The 15320-nt window shown below is 39.3% G+C and overlaps 1 protein-coding gene across 1 annotated transcript in view; it reads right to left on the reverse strand.

Annotated features, from left to right (window-relative positions):
- Positions 1-15320, reverse strand: part of SGCD (sarcoglycan delta) — a 360172-nt gene that overhangs the window by 9754 nt on the left and 335098 nt on the right. The window lies entirely within an intron of this gene.

A 15320-nucleotide genomic window follows, 5' to 3' on the forward strand; every position in this document is an offset into this window, starting at 1 on the left:
TCTATTAATATTTGCTTATATATTTAGGTGCTCCTATGTTGGATGCATAGATATTTATAATTGTTATATTCTCTTGCTGGATTGACCCCTTTATAATTATGTAATGCCCTTCTTTGTCTTTTGTTGCAGTCTTTGTTTTAAAGTCTATTTTGTCTGATATAAATATTGCTACCTTGGCTGCTTTTTTTTTGCCTCAATTTGCATGGAATATATTTTTTCCATTCTTTCATTTACAGTCTGTGTGTGTCTTTAGGTCTGAAGTGAGTCTCTTGTGGGCAGTATATAGATGGGTCTTATTTTTTTATTCATTCTACCACTCTGTCCTTTGATTGCAGCATTTAGACCATTTACATTTAAAGTAATTATTAATAGGTATGTACTTATTGCCATTTTGTTAACTGTTCTCTGGTTGTTTTTGTAGTTCTTCTCTACATGACATTTTGATACACATATATATTGTGAAATGAAGCTCCCAGTTAAGCTAATTAACATCCATCACCTCACAGATTTTCCTTTTCCCCCACTGTTCTAAGAACATTTAAGATGTACTCTTGTGGCAAATTTCAGGTATACAATACATTATTATATAGTCACTGTGCTGTACTCTAAAACTTACTCATCTTACTGAACTTACAGCTTACAGCTGAAAGTCTGTACCCTTTATCCAGTCTCCTGTTACTCAATATTTGGTTGTTTCCAGTTTGGGGCTTTTTTGCACAAACTACCATGAACATTATTATGTAGATCTCTTTGAGAACAAAGATTTCTGTTCTCTTAAGTAGCTATGAGTGGAATAACTAGGTTATAGGATAGGTGTGTGTTTAATAAGTTTGATAAGGCAGCATCTAAGATGGCCCCTCATGATCCTTGCCTCTTGATACTTATGCCCTTATGTGATTTTCTCCTTAGGATGAGCTGGTTGTAGTGACTTGCTTCTACACAAGTAGACTATGACAAGTGATGACATGTCACTTATGAGATTAGGTTATAAAGAGGCTATGGCTTCCATCTTGGGTTTTTGCTCTCTTTCCCCCACTCTGAAGGATACCAGCTGCCGTCTTGAGAGCTGTCCTATGGAGAAACTAAGAAACTGAGGAAGCCCATTAGACTATGTGGAATCAAGACCCTCAATCCAACAGTCTACAGGAAAATGAATCTTGCCAACAACCACAGGAATGTGTTTGGAAATAGATCCTCCCCAAGTCAAGTATTTGAAGAGATACAGCTCTGAATCAACAGTTTAATTGCAGCCTCACAATGAATCTTGAGTCAGAGGCATCATCACTAAGTTGCAATCAGATTTCTGACCCACAGAAACTGTGAGCTAATAAATGTCTGTTGCTTTCAGCTTTTAGGGTAATATGCTATATAGCAGTAGAAAAATACAGTAAGAAACTGTCAAACTGTTTTCCAAGACAGTTGCACAATTTTACATTCCTACCACCAATACTGATGTAAGTAAAACTATTCTGATGGCTTAAAAATGGTAGTTTACTACGGTTTCCATTTTTCTGATGACTAATTATGTTGAGCAGCTTTTCATTTGCTTATTGGCTATTCAAAGATTTTTTTTTTAAGGATTTTTATTTATTTATTTGAGAGAAGGAGAGTGTGCACATGCTCCAGAGAGTGCGCATGCGTGGGGAGAGGGGCAGAGGGAGAAGCAGACTCCCCACTAAGCAGGGAGCCCCATGCGGGGCCTGATCCCAGGACCCTGAGATAATGACCTGAGCTGAAGGCAGACGCTTAACTGACTGAGCCACCCAGGCGCCCCAAAGATGTTCTTTTGAGAGGGATCTGTTCAATTCTTATGCCCAACTTTTTTGCAGTTGGGTTATCTGTATTTTTATTGATTTGCTATGTATTTTGTGTAAAAATTCTTTTTCAGATAGATAAATAGTATATGGTATATATCAAGTTTTTTCTCCCACTCTATGACTAGGCTTTTCTCTTCTTTTCTTTTCTCCCTGCCCCCCCCCCTTCTTAACAACGACTCTTGATGAATTTATTTAGTACTTTTTGTGGCATCTCTTATAAACCAACACTTACCCCAGGTTACAAAGGTAGGCTCTTACGTTTTCTTCTAGAAGCTTTATAGTTTTAGCTTTTATATTCGATTTATAATACATCTTGAATTAGTTTTTAAGAATAGTATTGAGGTTCTATCCTTCCCAGTAGATTTATCCAGTTGCTGCAGCACCATTTATTGAAAAGATAACCCTTTCCCCATTGAAGAGCACTGGTGCTTTGGTTGAAAGTCCATTAATCATCTATTTGTAGATCTATTTCTAAAGTCTATTTTGTTCTGTTTATCTAGCCTCATGCTAATACCGAATTGTCTTGATTACCGTAACTTTATAATAAGTCTTAAAATCAGGCAGTGTCAGTCCTTTAACTTTTGTAAAAGGAAAACAGATTCTTTTGGCTCTTCTTTTTTTTTTTTCCTTTTGGCTCTTCTATATCCTTTCCTATTCTGTATGAATCTTTAAAGCCTGCTGGGATTTTGATTGGGATTGTAAACCCATAAATCAGTTTTGGGGAGAGTTGATATCTTAATAATATTGAGTCTTTAATGGATTTTCTTTTTAAATCTAACAGCCCAAATTCACTATTTCTTGATTTATGTGCTATTGTTATATATTTTGCTTTGTATTCTTTAATCCATCAAGATTACTGCTGATACAATGTTTATTTACATGTCCATGTATTTTGTACTTTCTTCACTTATTCTGTCATCTTAAAATCTCCTTTGTTTTAGACATAAAAATATTACATAATTAATACATCACAATGTATGAACTTGAGATAATTGTTCAATCTGAGCTAAAAGTAAATGGGGATTCATTTACTAATCTCTAAACTTTTCTGTATGATTGAAGTTCTTTTTTATTTAAATTCAATTAACGTATAGTGTATTATTAGTTTCAGAGGTAGAGTTCAGTGATTCATCAGTTTTCTGTAATACCCATTGCTCATTATATTACGTGCCCTCTTTAATGTCCATCACCCAGGTTCCCCATCCCCCCACCCCTCCAGCAACTCTGTTTGTTTCTTATGATTAAGAGTCTCTTATGGTTTGTCTCCCTCTCTGATTTCATCATATTTTTCCCTCCCTTTTTCTATGATCCTGTTTTGTTTCTCAAATTCCATATATGAGTGAGATCATATAACTGTCTTTGTTTTTAACATCAAAAAAATCCTTGGTATTTTCTTTCAGTGAGGGTCTGCTGGGGAAAATCCTTAATTTTTTTTTTCCGGAAAAAATCTTTAATTTTTGTGCCCTCCTTTGTGGGAAGGATTTTAGCTGGATGCACAACTACTTTGACAGTTATTTTCTCTGAGGTACTGAAGATATTATTCCTTTGTATTCTGGTTTTCACGGTTGTGGTTAAGAAGTCAGTTTTCAGTCTAATTTCAGTTCTAGAACTTCTATTTGATTCTTTTCTCTCCTGCTGCTTTTTTAAAAAATTTTTTATTGTTATGTTAATCACCATATATTACATAATTTGTTTTGGTGTACTGTTCCATGATTCATTGTTTGTTCATAACACCCAGTGCTCCATGCAGAATGTGCCCTCTTTAATACCCATCACCAGGCTAACCCATCCCCCCACCCTCCTCCCCTCCAGAACCCTCAGTTTGTTTTTCAGAGTCCATCATCTCTCCTGGTTCGTCTCCCCCTCTGACTTACTCCCCTTCATTCTTCCTCTCAACTCTCCTGCTGCTTTTTATCTTTGGTACTCTGGTATGTTATTCTTATGTGTCTAGATGTGGATTTCATTTTATTCTACCTGATTTTTTTTTTTTTACTCTAAATTTGTAGTTTTGTGTCTTTCATCACTTCTGGGCAATACTCAGCTTATATTCTTTGAAAATTGTTTTTGTTCCATTTTCTTACTCTTCTCATCCTGAAACTTGGATTAGACATTCTTACTCCAGCATTCCTGTGATATGTGTCTCCCTGCTTTTGGATAATTTTCATGTTCATTTATTTTTCATCTATTTCTCTTAATATCCATTAGAAGTTTTACTTTTTGAGATTATATTTTCATTTCTGAAAATTCTGTTTGGTTCATTTTCTAATTTGTCATTCTTCTATCCTTATCTTTTACTCTTTCAATTCAGTCTTTTGTTTCTTCACTTACAGTAAACATACTTATTTTATATTCTTTCTCTGGTAATTCCTGTACTGGAAGCTTCCATGGGTCTGCATTGGCTGTCTTATTTTCCTGCTTGCTTTCTTGCTTATGGTGCCTTACTTGAGTATTTCATATTTTTCAACTGTGGGTTCATATTTTTCTTCATCTGCAGAAATTACTTGAGCCCTGTATTTAGGGTACTTTTCTCTAGAGAGTATTTGCATTTATTTCCATCAATCATTGGTGCCACTGTCAGCTTGGGCCCACTGTAAACTAATTTCTTGGCTTCAGGTTTTATAACCACCCAGGTAATATACAGTCAGGTTATAAATCAGAGTGAGGGCTAGTTTGGAGTTACCAAACTTTGGAGAAATGTTTTCTTTCCCTTCCTTTCGGTGCTGAGATTCAAAATACATAACTTCCAGTAAAGTGGCAGGATATAAAATCAATGCACAGAAATCAGTGGCATTCCTATACACCAACAACAAGACAGAAGAGAGACAAATCAAGGAGTTGATCCCATTTACAACTGCACCCAAAACCATAAGATACCTAGGAATAAATTTAACAAAGAGGCAAAGGATCTGTACTCAGAAAACTATAAAATACTCATGAAAGAAATTGAGGAAGACACAAAGAAATGGAAAAACATTCCATGCTCATGGATTGGAAGAACAAACATTGTGAAGATGTCAATGCTACCTAGAGCAATCTACACATTCAATGCAATCCCCATCAAAATACCATCCACTTCAAAGAAATGGAACAAATCATCCTAAAATTTGTATGGAACCAGAAGAGACCCCGAATAGCCAGAGGAATGTTGAAAAAGAAAAGCAAAGCTGGTGGCATCCCAATTCCGGACTTCCAGCTCTATTACAAAGCTGTCATCATCAAGACAGTATGGTACCGGCACAAAAACAGACACATAGATCAATGGAACAGAATCGAGAGCCCAGAAATGGACCCTCAACTCTATGGTCAGCTCATCTTTGACAAAGCAGGAAAGAATGTCCAATGGAAAAAAGACAGTCTCTTCAACAAATGGTGTTGGGAAAACTGGACAGCCACATGCAGAAGAATGGAACTGGACCATTTCCTTACACCACACACAAAAATAGACTCCAAATGGTTGAAAGACCTAAATGTGAGACAGGAGTCCATCAAAATCCTAAAGGAGAACACAGGTAGCAACCTCTTCGACCTCAGCCACAGCAACTTCTTCCTAGAAACATCGCCAAAGGCAAGGGAAGCAAGGGCAAAAATGAACTACTGGGATTTCATCAAGATAAAAAGCTTTTGCTCAGCAAAAGAAACAGTCCACAAAACCAAAAGACAACCGACAGAATGGGAGAAAATATTTGCAAATGACATATCAGATAAAGGGCTAGCATCCAAAATCTATAAAGGACTTCTCAAACTCAACACCCAAAGAACAAATAATCCAGTCAAGAAATGGGCAGAAGACATGAACAGACATTTTTCCAAAGAAGACATCCAAATGGTCAACAGACACATGAAAAAGTGCTCAACATCGCTCGGCATCAGGGAAATCCAAATCAAAACCTCAATGAGATACCACCTCACACCAGTCAGAATGGCTAAAATGAACAAGTCAGGAAACGACAGATGTTGGCGGGGATGCGGAGAAAGGGGAACCCTCCTACACTGTTGGTGGGAATGCAAGCTGGTGCAACCACTCTGGAAAACAGTATGGAGGTTCCTCAAACAGTTGAAAATAGAGCTACCATACGATCCAGCAATTGCACTACTGGGTATTTACCACAAAGATACAAATGTAGGGACCCGAAGGGGTACATGCACCCCAATGTTTATAGCAGCAATGTCCACAATAGCCAAACTGTGGAAAGAGCCACGATGTCCATCGACAGATGAATGGATAAAGAAGATGTGGTATATATACACAATGGAATATCATGCAGCCATCAAAAGGAATGAGATCTTGCCATTTGCAATGACGTGGATGGAACTGGAGGGTGTTATGCTGAGTGAAATAAGTCAATCAGAGAAAGACATGTATCATATGACCTCACTGATATGAGGAATTCTTAATCTCAGGAAACAAACTGAGGGTTGCTGGAGTGGTGGGGGGGTGGGAGGGATGGGGTGGGTAGGTGATAGACACTGGGGAGGGTATGTGCTATGGTGAGTGCTGTGAATTGCGCAAGACTGTTGAATCACAGATCTGTACCTCTGAAACAAATAATGCAATATATGTTAAAAAAAAAAAGAAGAAGAAGAAGATAGCAGGAGGGGAAGAATGAAGGGGAGTAAATCAGAGGGGGAGACGAACCATGAGAAACGATGGACTCTGAAAAACAAACTGAGGGTTCTAGAGGGGAGGGGATGGGGGTATGGGTTAGCCTGGTGATGGGTATTAAAGAGGGCACGTTCTGCGTGGAGCACTGGGTGTTATGCACAAACATTGAATCATGGAACACTAATGATGCAATGTATGGTGATTAACATAACAATAAAACCACAAGAAACAAAATACATAACTTCCCTGCAATCTTCTGGGTGGAAGGGTTGGGGTGGAGAAGACTACCTAGGTTGAATTATATTTTGTCCTTATACTGAGGGTTTGGTATATTGGGGTCCAAGTTTCATTGTGGGATCTTTAATGAGACTGCCCACTTCAGGTGGGCCCTGAGATTTGTTTTGCTCCCATTAAAACTGTAGCTGAATTTCATCTAGTTTAGCAAAGCCTGTAAAGCTATAGCTGGACTCAATGCTCAGATTATTTCTCTAGGCTCCCATGCTATTTTAGTTCTTGGACTCTGAAAAATCCCAATTTCCAGCTCAACACATTTAAAATATTTTAAAGATATTTTTATGTTGTAGTTTTAGTTGTTTTCAGTGGGTAGGCTGCTCAGGGTACTTAGCCTACCATTTTATTGCACTAGAGGTCCAAGTGTCTGATTTTTCAAAAGAAGATGGAAACTGAAATTGTAGAGTGAAATCACCTCAACTTTAAAACTTCGTAGCTTATTACTATTTTATGCCATGAATGTGCCAACTTTTTAAGAGCCAGATCTGGTCTAAGGGTTGCCAGTTTGCTAGAAAACTGTCTAGAAGTTTATTAATCAAAGTTCAATCAGAGAAAGGGAACCTCTGTGAATAAAATATATATAGGTACATATAGGAATTTAATGTGACTTTGTTGCTGATCCTGGGTCTGAAGTCAGTAGGACAGGCAGTCAGGAAGGGAAGATGGATGTGAAGTGGGGGAGAGGATGAGCTAGAACCCACCAGGAAGAAGTGGTAACGAGACTGTCACAGGTACCAGTTCAAAGGCTCTGATTCAGTGGAAGAAAAGCTGTTGCCCTTCTTTATGAAGCAAAGCATGGAGCTGGCACATGAGTTGGAGGTGTTAAAGACTTGGCTGCTGCCCCACACTAAGAAGGTGAGCCTGCAGGTGACCTCCAACAGTGCCTGGTGCCCTGCACCGACTTTCCAGGATAAAAGGAATATACCTTCTATTTACCTCCCACCCTCCAAGCCTCAGGCAGCCATGCTAACCCAGTGAAGGGAATTCCAGGAAACATAGTTCTAACTTAGCTGAATTGGTACAATATAAATCCACCCCATATCATCCCGTTTTAAATGGCTGCTTTGACTTGAACACACTGTACTCAGTGGAATCAACTTCCAGTACAGAAACTGGTAGAAATAAAATAAGCACCTGTAAAAAGTGAGACATGTGGGCTTTTCTGATTATATAGGATCTACTTTTAAGTTGAGTGAGTTACTTTGAATTGAAGCCCCTCATATCTGCAGTTGGAATTTAAGTTTTACCAATGAAGTTTCTGAATTTTTAGAGATAGCTCTGTCTTTAAATCCTGAGTTGAAAAAACTAAGCAGAATATTCTAGGTTCTGCTCTGCAGATTTAAGAAATGGAATGGATATTCTCATTTGAAGGCCATTTCTCTCAGAAAAGCAGTGATATTCTGTCCTCTAGAGCAAAACTATTTTGAAGCTTGCTTCTATAAAAGGCAAGTCAGACCATCACAAAACATTCTTTTGAATCAACACTTCTTTTCCAGTGTAGAGATTGGTGACATATTTAATAAACATTTATTACTCTCAGCCTAAGGGGATACAGTGAAATGGCCTATATCCCAAACTGGTAGAGTCTGGGTTGGTCTTGAAGGTCCATTAGGAGTTGACTCATTTATTTGGTTAACAAACATTTATTGATTTCCTAGTATATGCAAAGTGCTTGGGTCACAGTTGTAAACAAGATAGTCCTAATCCTTGCCTTAGTGGGTTTATGTGCTAATGAGGATGAGAGACATTAAGCAACTTGTTTATGGCAGTGAAGAGTCCTTGATGGAGAAGTTATAAGGACCTTATAGCTGCGGACCAGGTCATGGAAGAGCTGGAGCCTAGAAAGCTTTATGCTGACACCTGAAGGATGAGAAGGGGTTAGCCTGGTGAAAGATGAGTGTCAGGGGGAGCAGCATACCTAAAGACTTTGAGGACAAAATAGTTTTTTTTAAATTATTATTATTGTTATGTTAATCACCATGCATTACATCATTAGTTTTTGATGTAGTGTTCCATGATTCATTGTTTGCCTATAACACCCAGTGCTCCATGCAGTACATGCCCTTCTTAATACCCATCACCAGGCTAACCCATTCCCCCATCCCCCTCCCCTCTAGAACCTTCAGTTTGTTTCTCAAAGTCCATAGTCTCTCATGGTTCATCTCCCCCTCCGATTTCCCCCCTTCATTCTTCCCTTCCTGCTATCTTCTTCTTCTTTTTTTTAACATATAATTTGTTTCAGAGGTACAGGTCTGTCTGAAAAGAAATTCTAAGAAGGCTGATAGAGAATGTGGTATTAATAAGAAGAGGTAAGTCAGGCAGGGCCTTGCAGAATATGGTGAGATAATAAAGGATTTAAAAGGGAGAGGTGATGTAGGGGAGTAAAAAGATAATGGACAACATGATCAAATGTCCATGCTGCAACAATGACGGTGATGGTTAATTTTACACATCAACTTGACTGGGCTGTGGTATGCCCAGACAGTTGGTCAAACGTTATTCTGAGTCTGCAAGGGTGTTTCTGGATGAGATTAACATTTAAATCAATAGACTGAGGAGACTGCCCTCCCTAATGTGGGTGGGCCTCATCCAATCAGCTGAAGACCTGAATGGAACAAGAAGGCTAAGAAGGAACTCTTCCTGCCCTTAGGCTGGAACTTACACCATGGACTCTGTTGTGTCTCCAGCTTGCTGACTGCCTATCTTGGGACTTTTCAGCTTCCATAATTGTGCAAACCAATTCCTTATAATACATCAAATATAGGATATAATATAGGATATATGTTTCCTCTTGATTCTCTTTATTTAGAGAACCCTAATACTATATAGATAGATAGATAGATAGATATAGATATTTATTATTTACATATATGTCTACAGAGTGGATATGGGGGGGCAAGAAGTTGCAAAGAGAGCAGACAGGAGTTATCCAGGTGGGAGAAGACAGTGACTTAGATTTGATGATGGAGTGACTCAAAGATATTTCAAATTGAGGGGGTTTGAGATGTCAAGTGGAAATGCGGACGTGTGGGGCTAGAGACTGCAATGTGGGAGGTTGTGTTTGATCATCATTGGCAGTATATTTCTGTAATGCTGAGTTAAGGGTACTGTGTGCAACGCAGAAGACACATCTGAAAACCTAGTTAGATTCTGTGGACTCGTTTTGACTGGTGAGACTAGTCAGGTGCACTGCAAGAACTGGCTGTCTCAGCTAAGTAACGTTGGTGGCATCCTATCACGGTGAACATTTCCTCTGAAATGTTCTCTTTCTATAGCCAGAGACAAAGCAAATTCCAGACCAGAGTTCCAAAGTGCCCAGACTCTGTTGCCCTTTGAGGTGGTTTCACAGCTCTTGTGTGGCCCAGGGAATATGACAACAAGAAATGTGGTTGTGTCTCCTAGGTTTATGAAGCCCTGGAGAAATGTTTTCTTTATTGAACCATCATTGTTTGGCCACATTTCTGCATTCATTTGTAACCTTTCCTTCTCTACTCAAATTCCAGTTCAAGTACCTGTAAAACATGGTGCGGCAACCGTGTTCCTTTCTTCCTTGGTTACACTCAGAAGTGTCATGAATCAAAAACCCTACAAAACTTTAAATGCTATCACAAGGTCTGTTTTTAAAACTCAGGGAATAATTTATTTGCTGTTGGCATTATCAGTTTGTTCTCTCCGTTTCAAGCTCATTTTTTGTTGAAATTGTTTTTGTGGAAACAGTGATTACTTATCCAGATTTCTCGTTTTCATTTCCTTCATCATAAGAATCTACATTAATCACTTCCAAATCTAGACAAGCTTTTAGATCATATTTTGCTCCCATCCTCAGAGAATGGAGACAATGGCTTTTGTTACTTTGGGGAGCGACCTTCAAAATATCATAAAAACCAAGTAATATATGTGGTAACTCAAACAGAGGAGGGTTAATGCCAGCCTCGCTGCAGAAAAGAGCATATTCCCACTAACACCAATACCTGGATTACTGTGCATGTTCTCAGTTTGAGGGAAAAAATGAAATAGCAAAAGTTATGTTTGAAAGAGATATAATTTAGAAAAAGCTGGTGGGTGGGGTTTGTCAAGTTGGTAGTATTTTTGTTCATTATAGTGGCTGCTTTGAGGGAGCTCTTGAATTGGTTGAAGCCATGGCTGAGAAATTTCAATTGAGTCAGAATCACATGGGGAGTGTTCAAAGCTTGGGTCACATCCCACACAAACTAAAGTGCCAGGGCATCTATATATTTAAAAAAAATTCTCTATGTGGTGATGGCTGAGAACTGCTGGCTTAGATTGACTTAGCAGATCTCTGGGTGTGTTAGAGGTATAGAAACTTTAATATGGCATGCTACCATCCCACTGATGGGAATAGAATGGTTGTGGTATTGCTTCTGGTTGAAAAGCAACCCAAGCTGTGAGACAGCAGCTGAGTTAATATACTTGATAAAATGAAGACCTGCAGTACATACTCTGGGGGTCCAATGTACTTCCCTGGCCAGCTGTATTTCTGTGTTGCTGATGTGATAACACTGTATATATAAAACTGTAGCAAATCAGTGGGATTCTTTACTCAAGGAGTGTGTATATTTCTTGATCAATTTCTTCATTGATCTTAAGTTTACTGGCTCTCTGAAATCTTCAAGAGCTCAAAGTTGAATTCCTATTTCAAGAAAAGTGCTTTAAAAATTGCATCATATTTTACTTGTGTGTTTGATAAACACTAATGAACCAACAGCCACTTTGGTGAACTTTGACTTGTATCAGTATAATGGGCCAGTATGTTTAAAGTATATTGAGTATATTTAATACTGACTGACATTTTGATGCCAGACAACTCTTAGAGCATGGTATTGGTTACCATCATGCTTAACACTATGGCTTCTTCAGTTTTTAGCTTAAAAATGTGGGGCACCTGGGTGGCTCAGTTGGTTAAGCATCGGACTTCGGCGCAAGTTGCGACCTTGGGGTCCTGGGATGGAGCCCCATGTGGTCAGGCTCCTCACTCAGCAGAGAGTCTGCTTGTCCCTTCCCTTTGCCCCTGCCCCCGCTCTTGCTCTCTTAAAAAAAAAAAATGCAAAATGCTCCCTCTGACCTCATTCTCCTGCAACCCTTGTGATTCATCCTGTATTTTTGAATTAAGCTTTTATATAGTGTGATTCAAAGGAACCTCAGAGGCCTCAAGCGAAAGCCCAGCGTCCTGTTCCAGGGACAGATTTAGATTCACATACCATTAGTGAATGCATACCGTATGCCCTGCACATTGGGTGCTTTTTATTTTGTTCCATCTGGTATTCAGTACCAGCTCCGTTTGTGAACAAAAGCCATGGAGCCTCAGAGCGGTGAAATGTCATGGTCCAGACCGCGTGCCTAAAGACTTGTTTATCAAATCCAGGCCCCTGGAATCCTAGCCAGTAGGTTTTATAATATTCCACGGTTGTGATTGTTGAGAAATAGTTCCGCCTATCGGGTGGAAGCCTCATTCTACAATCGGCTATGTAATCTAGTACTTTTATAGGTTAATATTCCAAATTTATAAAGACAAGCACCCTAGTTATTCTGAGGTTTTCTTTATCTGGGCCAAGGAAAATCTTCAGCAGATGCTCCCAGGAATATACTGGCACAACCCTCCTGTGCATCCTGCTTGGAGAAGATGGGAGGTCCGCCTGCTCCATCCTCTAATCTCCTCCCGGTGTGTCTGGTTTCATTTAAATCCCAATTCTTTGTAGAGGCCTTTTCTGACCCCTTCCATCACTCAGTGACATTCCTTCATGCCACTGAACACAATTTGTAATAATTGGTCTGTTTGATTTAATCTTTTCCTGTAGACTAAGCTCTGTAAGGGCAGTCATTCCACTAGATTTATGTCTAGCATCAAGGATTCTGCCTGCTGTTCAATACCTTGCTGTTGAATGGTTGTCCCTCTTAGATTCTGTTACCTATCATTGAATACAGTGCTCCTGTTACATTGTGAGCAAGGTTCAGGACCAAAAGAACCAGCCTCTCCCCTTACTTTCTCGGGAGGATTCTGGACCACTTGGTGCAGCCTAATGACACCTTTGTGGTCATCTTAGTGTTATCTCATACTGAGTTAAGATCAGGAAAAAAAAATAACCAAAAACAAAACCTTCAGTGTGTGACCCATTTTGCTGGTAACCACCTCATTCTGTATTTGTGCTGGTAGGGCCATATTTTGCCCCTTGTAATATGTTACCTTTTAGATTTTCTACGAGAGGTCACAGTTTCTCCTTCCCACCACCCCACCCAGAAATATATTCATCTAAATCTCTTGGGAAGGAATATAGTATATGAAATACACACACACACACACACCCCGATACAGTGGTTTAAAGCTTGAGATTCAGTATCAGGATTTAAGTCCAAGCACCACCATCTGCTGGATGTTCGGTCTTGGAAAAGGGGCAGGGTGTTTTTGAGGCGTTCAGTAGGGATAACAATCTGTCTTTGAAAGGATTATTATGAAGCTGTCATGTGGAAATGTAGGGTGACGCCTTAGTCAATATACGGTACACAGAAACTGGGCACAAGTGCTAGTTTTATTACTGTAGTCATCCAGATAAAAATTCTGTCACACCTGTTCATTCCCTCCTAAACTGGTTAGGATGGGTGATTGCGTTTCTTCACCATCTCTAATCACCTCTGGCGTTCTTAACGCTTCACCATCCACAAGAGGGATCCTGGTTTACACAGTGGCAATATCACAGCCTTTGCAAAAAGCCTGCATGCCAAGGGTAATTTCAATCCAAGATGTGCACTGTTAAAAGATTTACTAAAATGTCAATCACTTTGAGGGGGGAAAATCTTGACAGATTCTATAGAATCCATCAGTGACTTGCGAGGGTAAAAACTGATCACAAATACTGTGCCTTCGTCTAACAAGGGCTTCCGAACGGTGGGTGGTTAGAAGCTTGGATTGTGTAGCGAATCGTATTTCTCAGAAGCTCGGGTTTCGAGGGTGATGGCATAAGAAACTGCAGCTATCATAACTGCCTGTTCCAGGAACTCTCTCCATAGTTCTTCCTGTGCCCTCCCATTGTTCCCACTGAGAGATTCTTTCTCATGTGAGATAGAAACTAAAGAATTGATTTGAAAATCAAAGAAATGATGTACATTTCCACATTCCCACTTCTCATTAAATGACAGTAATAATGTTCAAGTCTTCCCAATAAGACCGAATGCTCTCAGAACATTTAATGACCCATGCAACTAACCCGACTCTGTGTGTAACAGAGCTAGGATGTCAACTGTACTTAAAAATGAAAATTAAGGAATCAACAAATGTTATTTATTAGACTTCCCTTGAAAGGAAATTTCTAGTTTTGAAGTCAGTGTGCAGCTCCAAAAGGAGCACTGGACCAGGAGTGGATTCTTGTTACCAGGTTTACCACTAGCTCGTTGTGGGGACCCACTCTCCCGTATACACTGAGAGGGTTAGATGAACAAATGAAAGCGTACTTGTCCCAGTGCTAAAAAACAAATCATGTTTCTCATTGGCATACAGATTTTGAAAGATTAATAGCAAATGAATGTATTGTCTGCCATAAGATTCTAATGCCAGAGATCCCTTGAGTCGAGGGGTGATGATGATTTTTGTCCGCCCTCGATGTAGACACTCAGAGACATCCTAAAGAATACTCTGCATGTGTTTGTTTATATGTTGTATAGGAATCCCTATCTGTGGGAACCAAAATAGGGGAGCTACCTCAAGTGAAAATGAATGCCTCACATTGAATAATATTTCATTCAAGCTTAATATTATAAAAGCTATTTAATAAAAATTTATAGCTAAAAATTATTGCATACTTACTATGTACTAGGCACTGTGCTAACTGAAACAATTTTAGGAGGAAGTTGCAGAGAGGGTATTCCAACCACAGCTCTATTACCAGAAACGAAACTTTTAAATGCCACCCTAAAACTGCCTTTATTTACCAAGAATGAACAAATGTTAGAGTAACAAGATAAAGTTTTAGGGCTCTAGAAGAAAAGTAATTATAATAAAACTTACGGAGTAACTTATTTGGGCTAAAAGACACTTTGGATGGTATGAATGCATTCACTGAAAATGGAAGTAGGGGCGCCTGGGTGGCTCAGTCATTAAGCGTCTGCCTTCGGCTCAGGTCATGACCTCAGGGTCCTGGGATCGAGCCCTGCATCGGGCTCTCTGCTCAGCAGGAAGCCTGCTTCTCCCTCTCCCACTCCCCCTGCTTGTGTTCCCTCTCTCGCTGTGTCTCTCTCTGTCAAATAAATAAAATCTTAAAAAAAAAAAAAGAAAACGGAAGTAAATGGTGTCTATTTTAATTGAAAATTTCTATTTTTGGTCCTGCCATGAAATAAACAATTTGGTTAATATCTAGCCTATATACTTTGCAATTTTTCACAACCCATTCAAGGATCTTCTCTGAGTTAAACTGGTAACACAGCAAGCCTGAAACTGTATTTGAAAGCAATATGGAGAGAGGCCCAATGGTTCGGTCTCAGGCTCAGTCTGGTGAGCTAGAGGACTGTATGTGTACTGGAGGCTGACCAAACCTGAAGGCATGTTTCAGAATGATTTGTGAATGTCTAATAATGATCATTACCACTACATAGAAAACCTA

Source organism: Eumetopias jubatus, unplaced genomic scaffold, assembly GCF_037043125.1.
Source record: "Eumetopias jubatus isolate StellerSeaLion01/CBP00866 unplaced genomic scaffold, mEumJub1_p1.0 scaffold_5, whole genome shotgun sequence".
Lineage (NCBI taxonomy): Eukaryota > Metazoa > Chordata > Mammalia > Carnivora > Otariidae > Eumetopias > Eumetopias jubatus.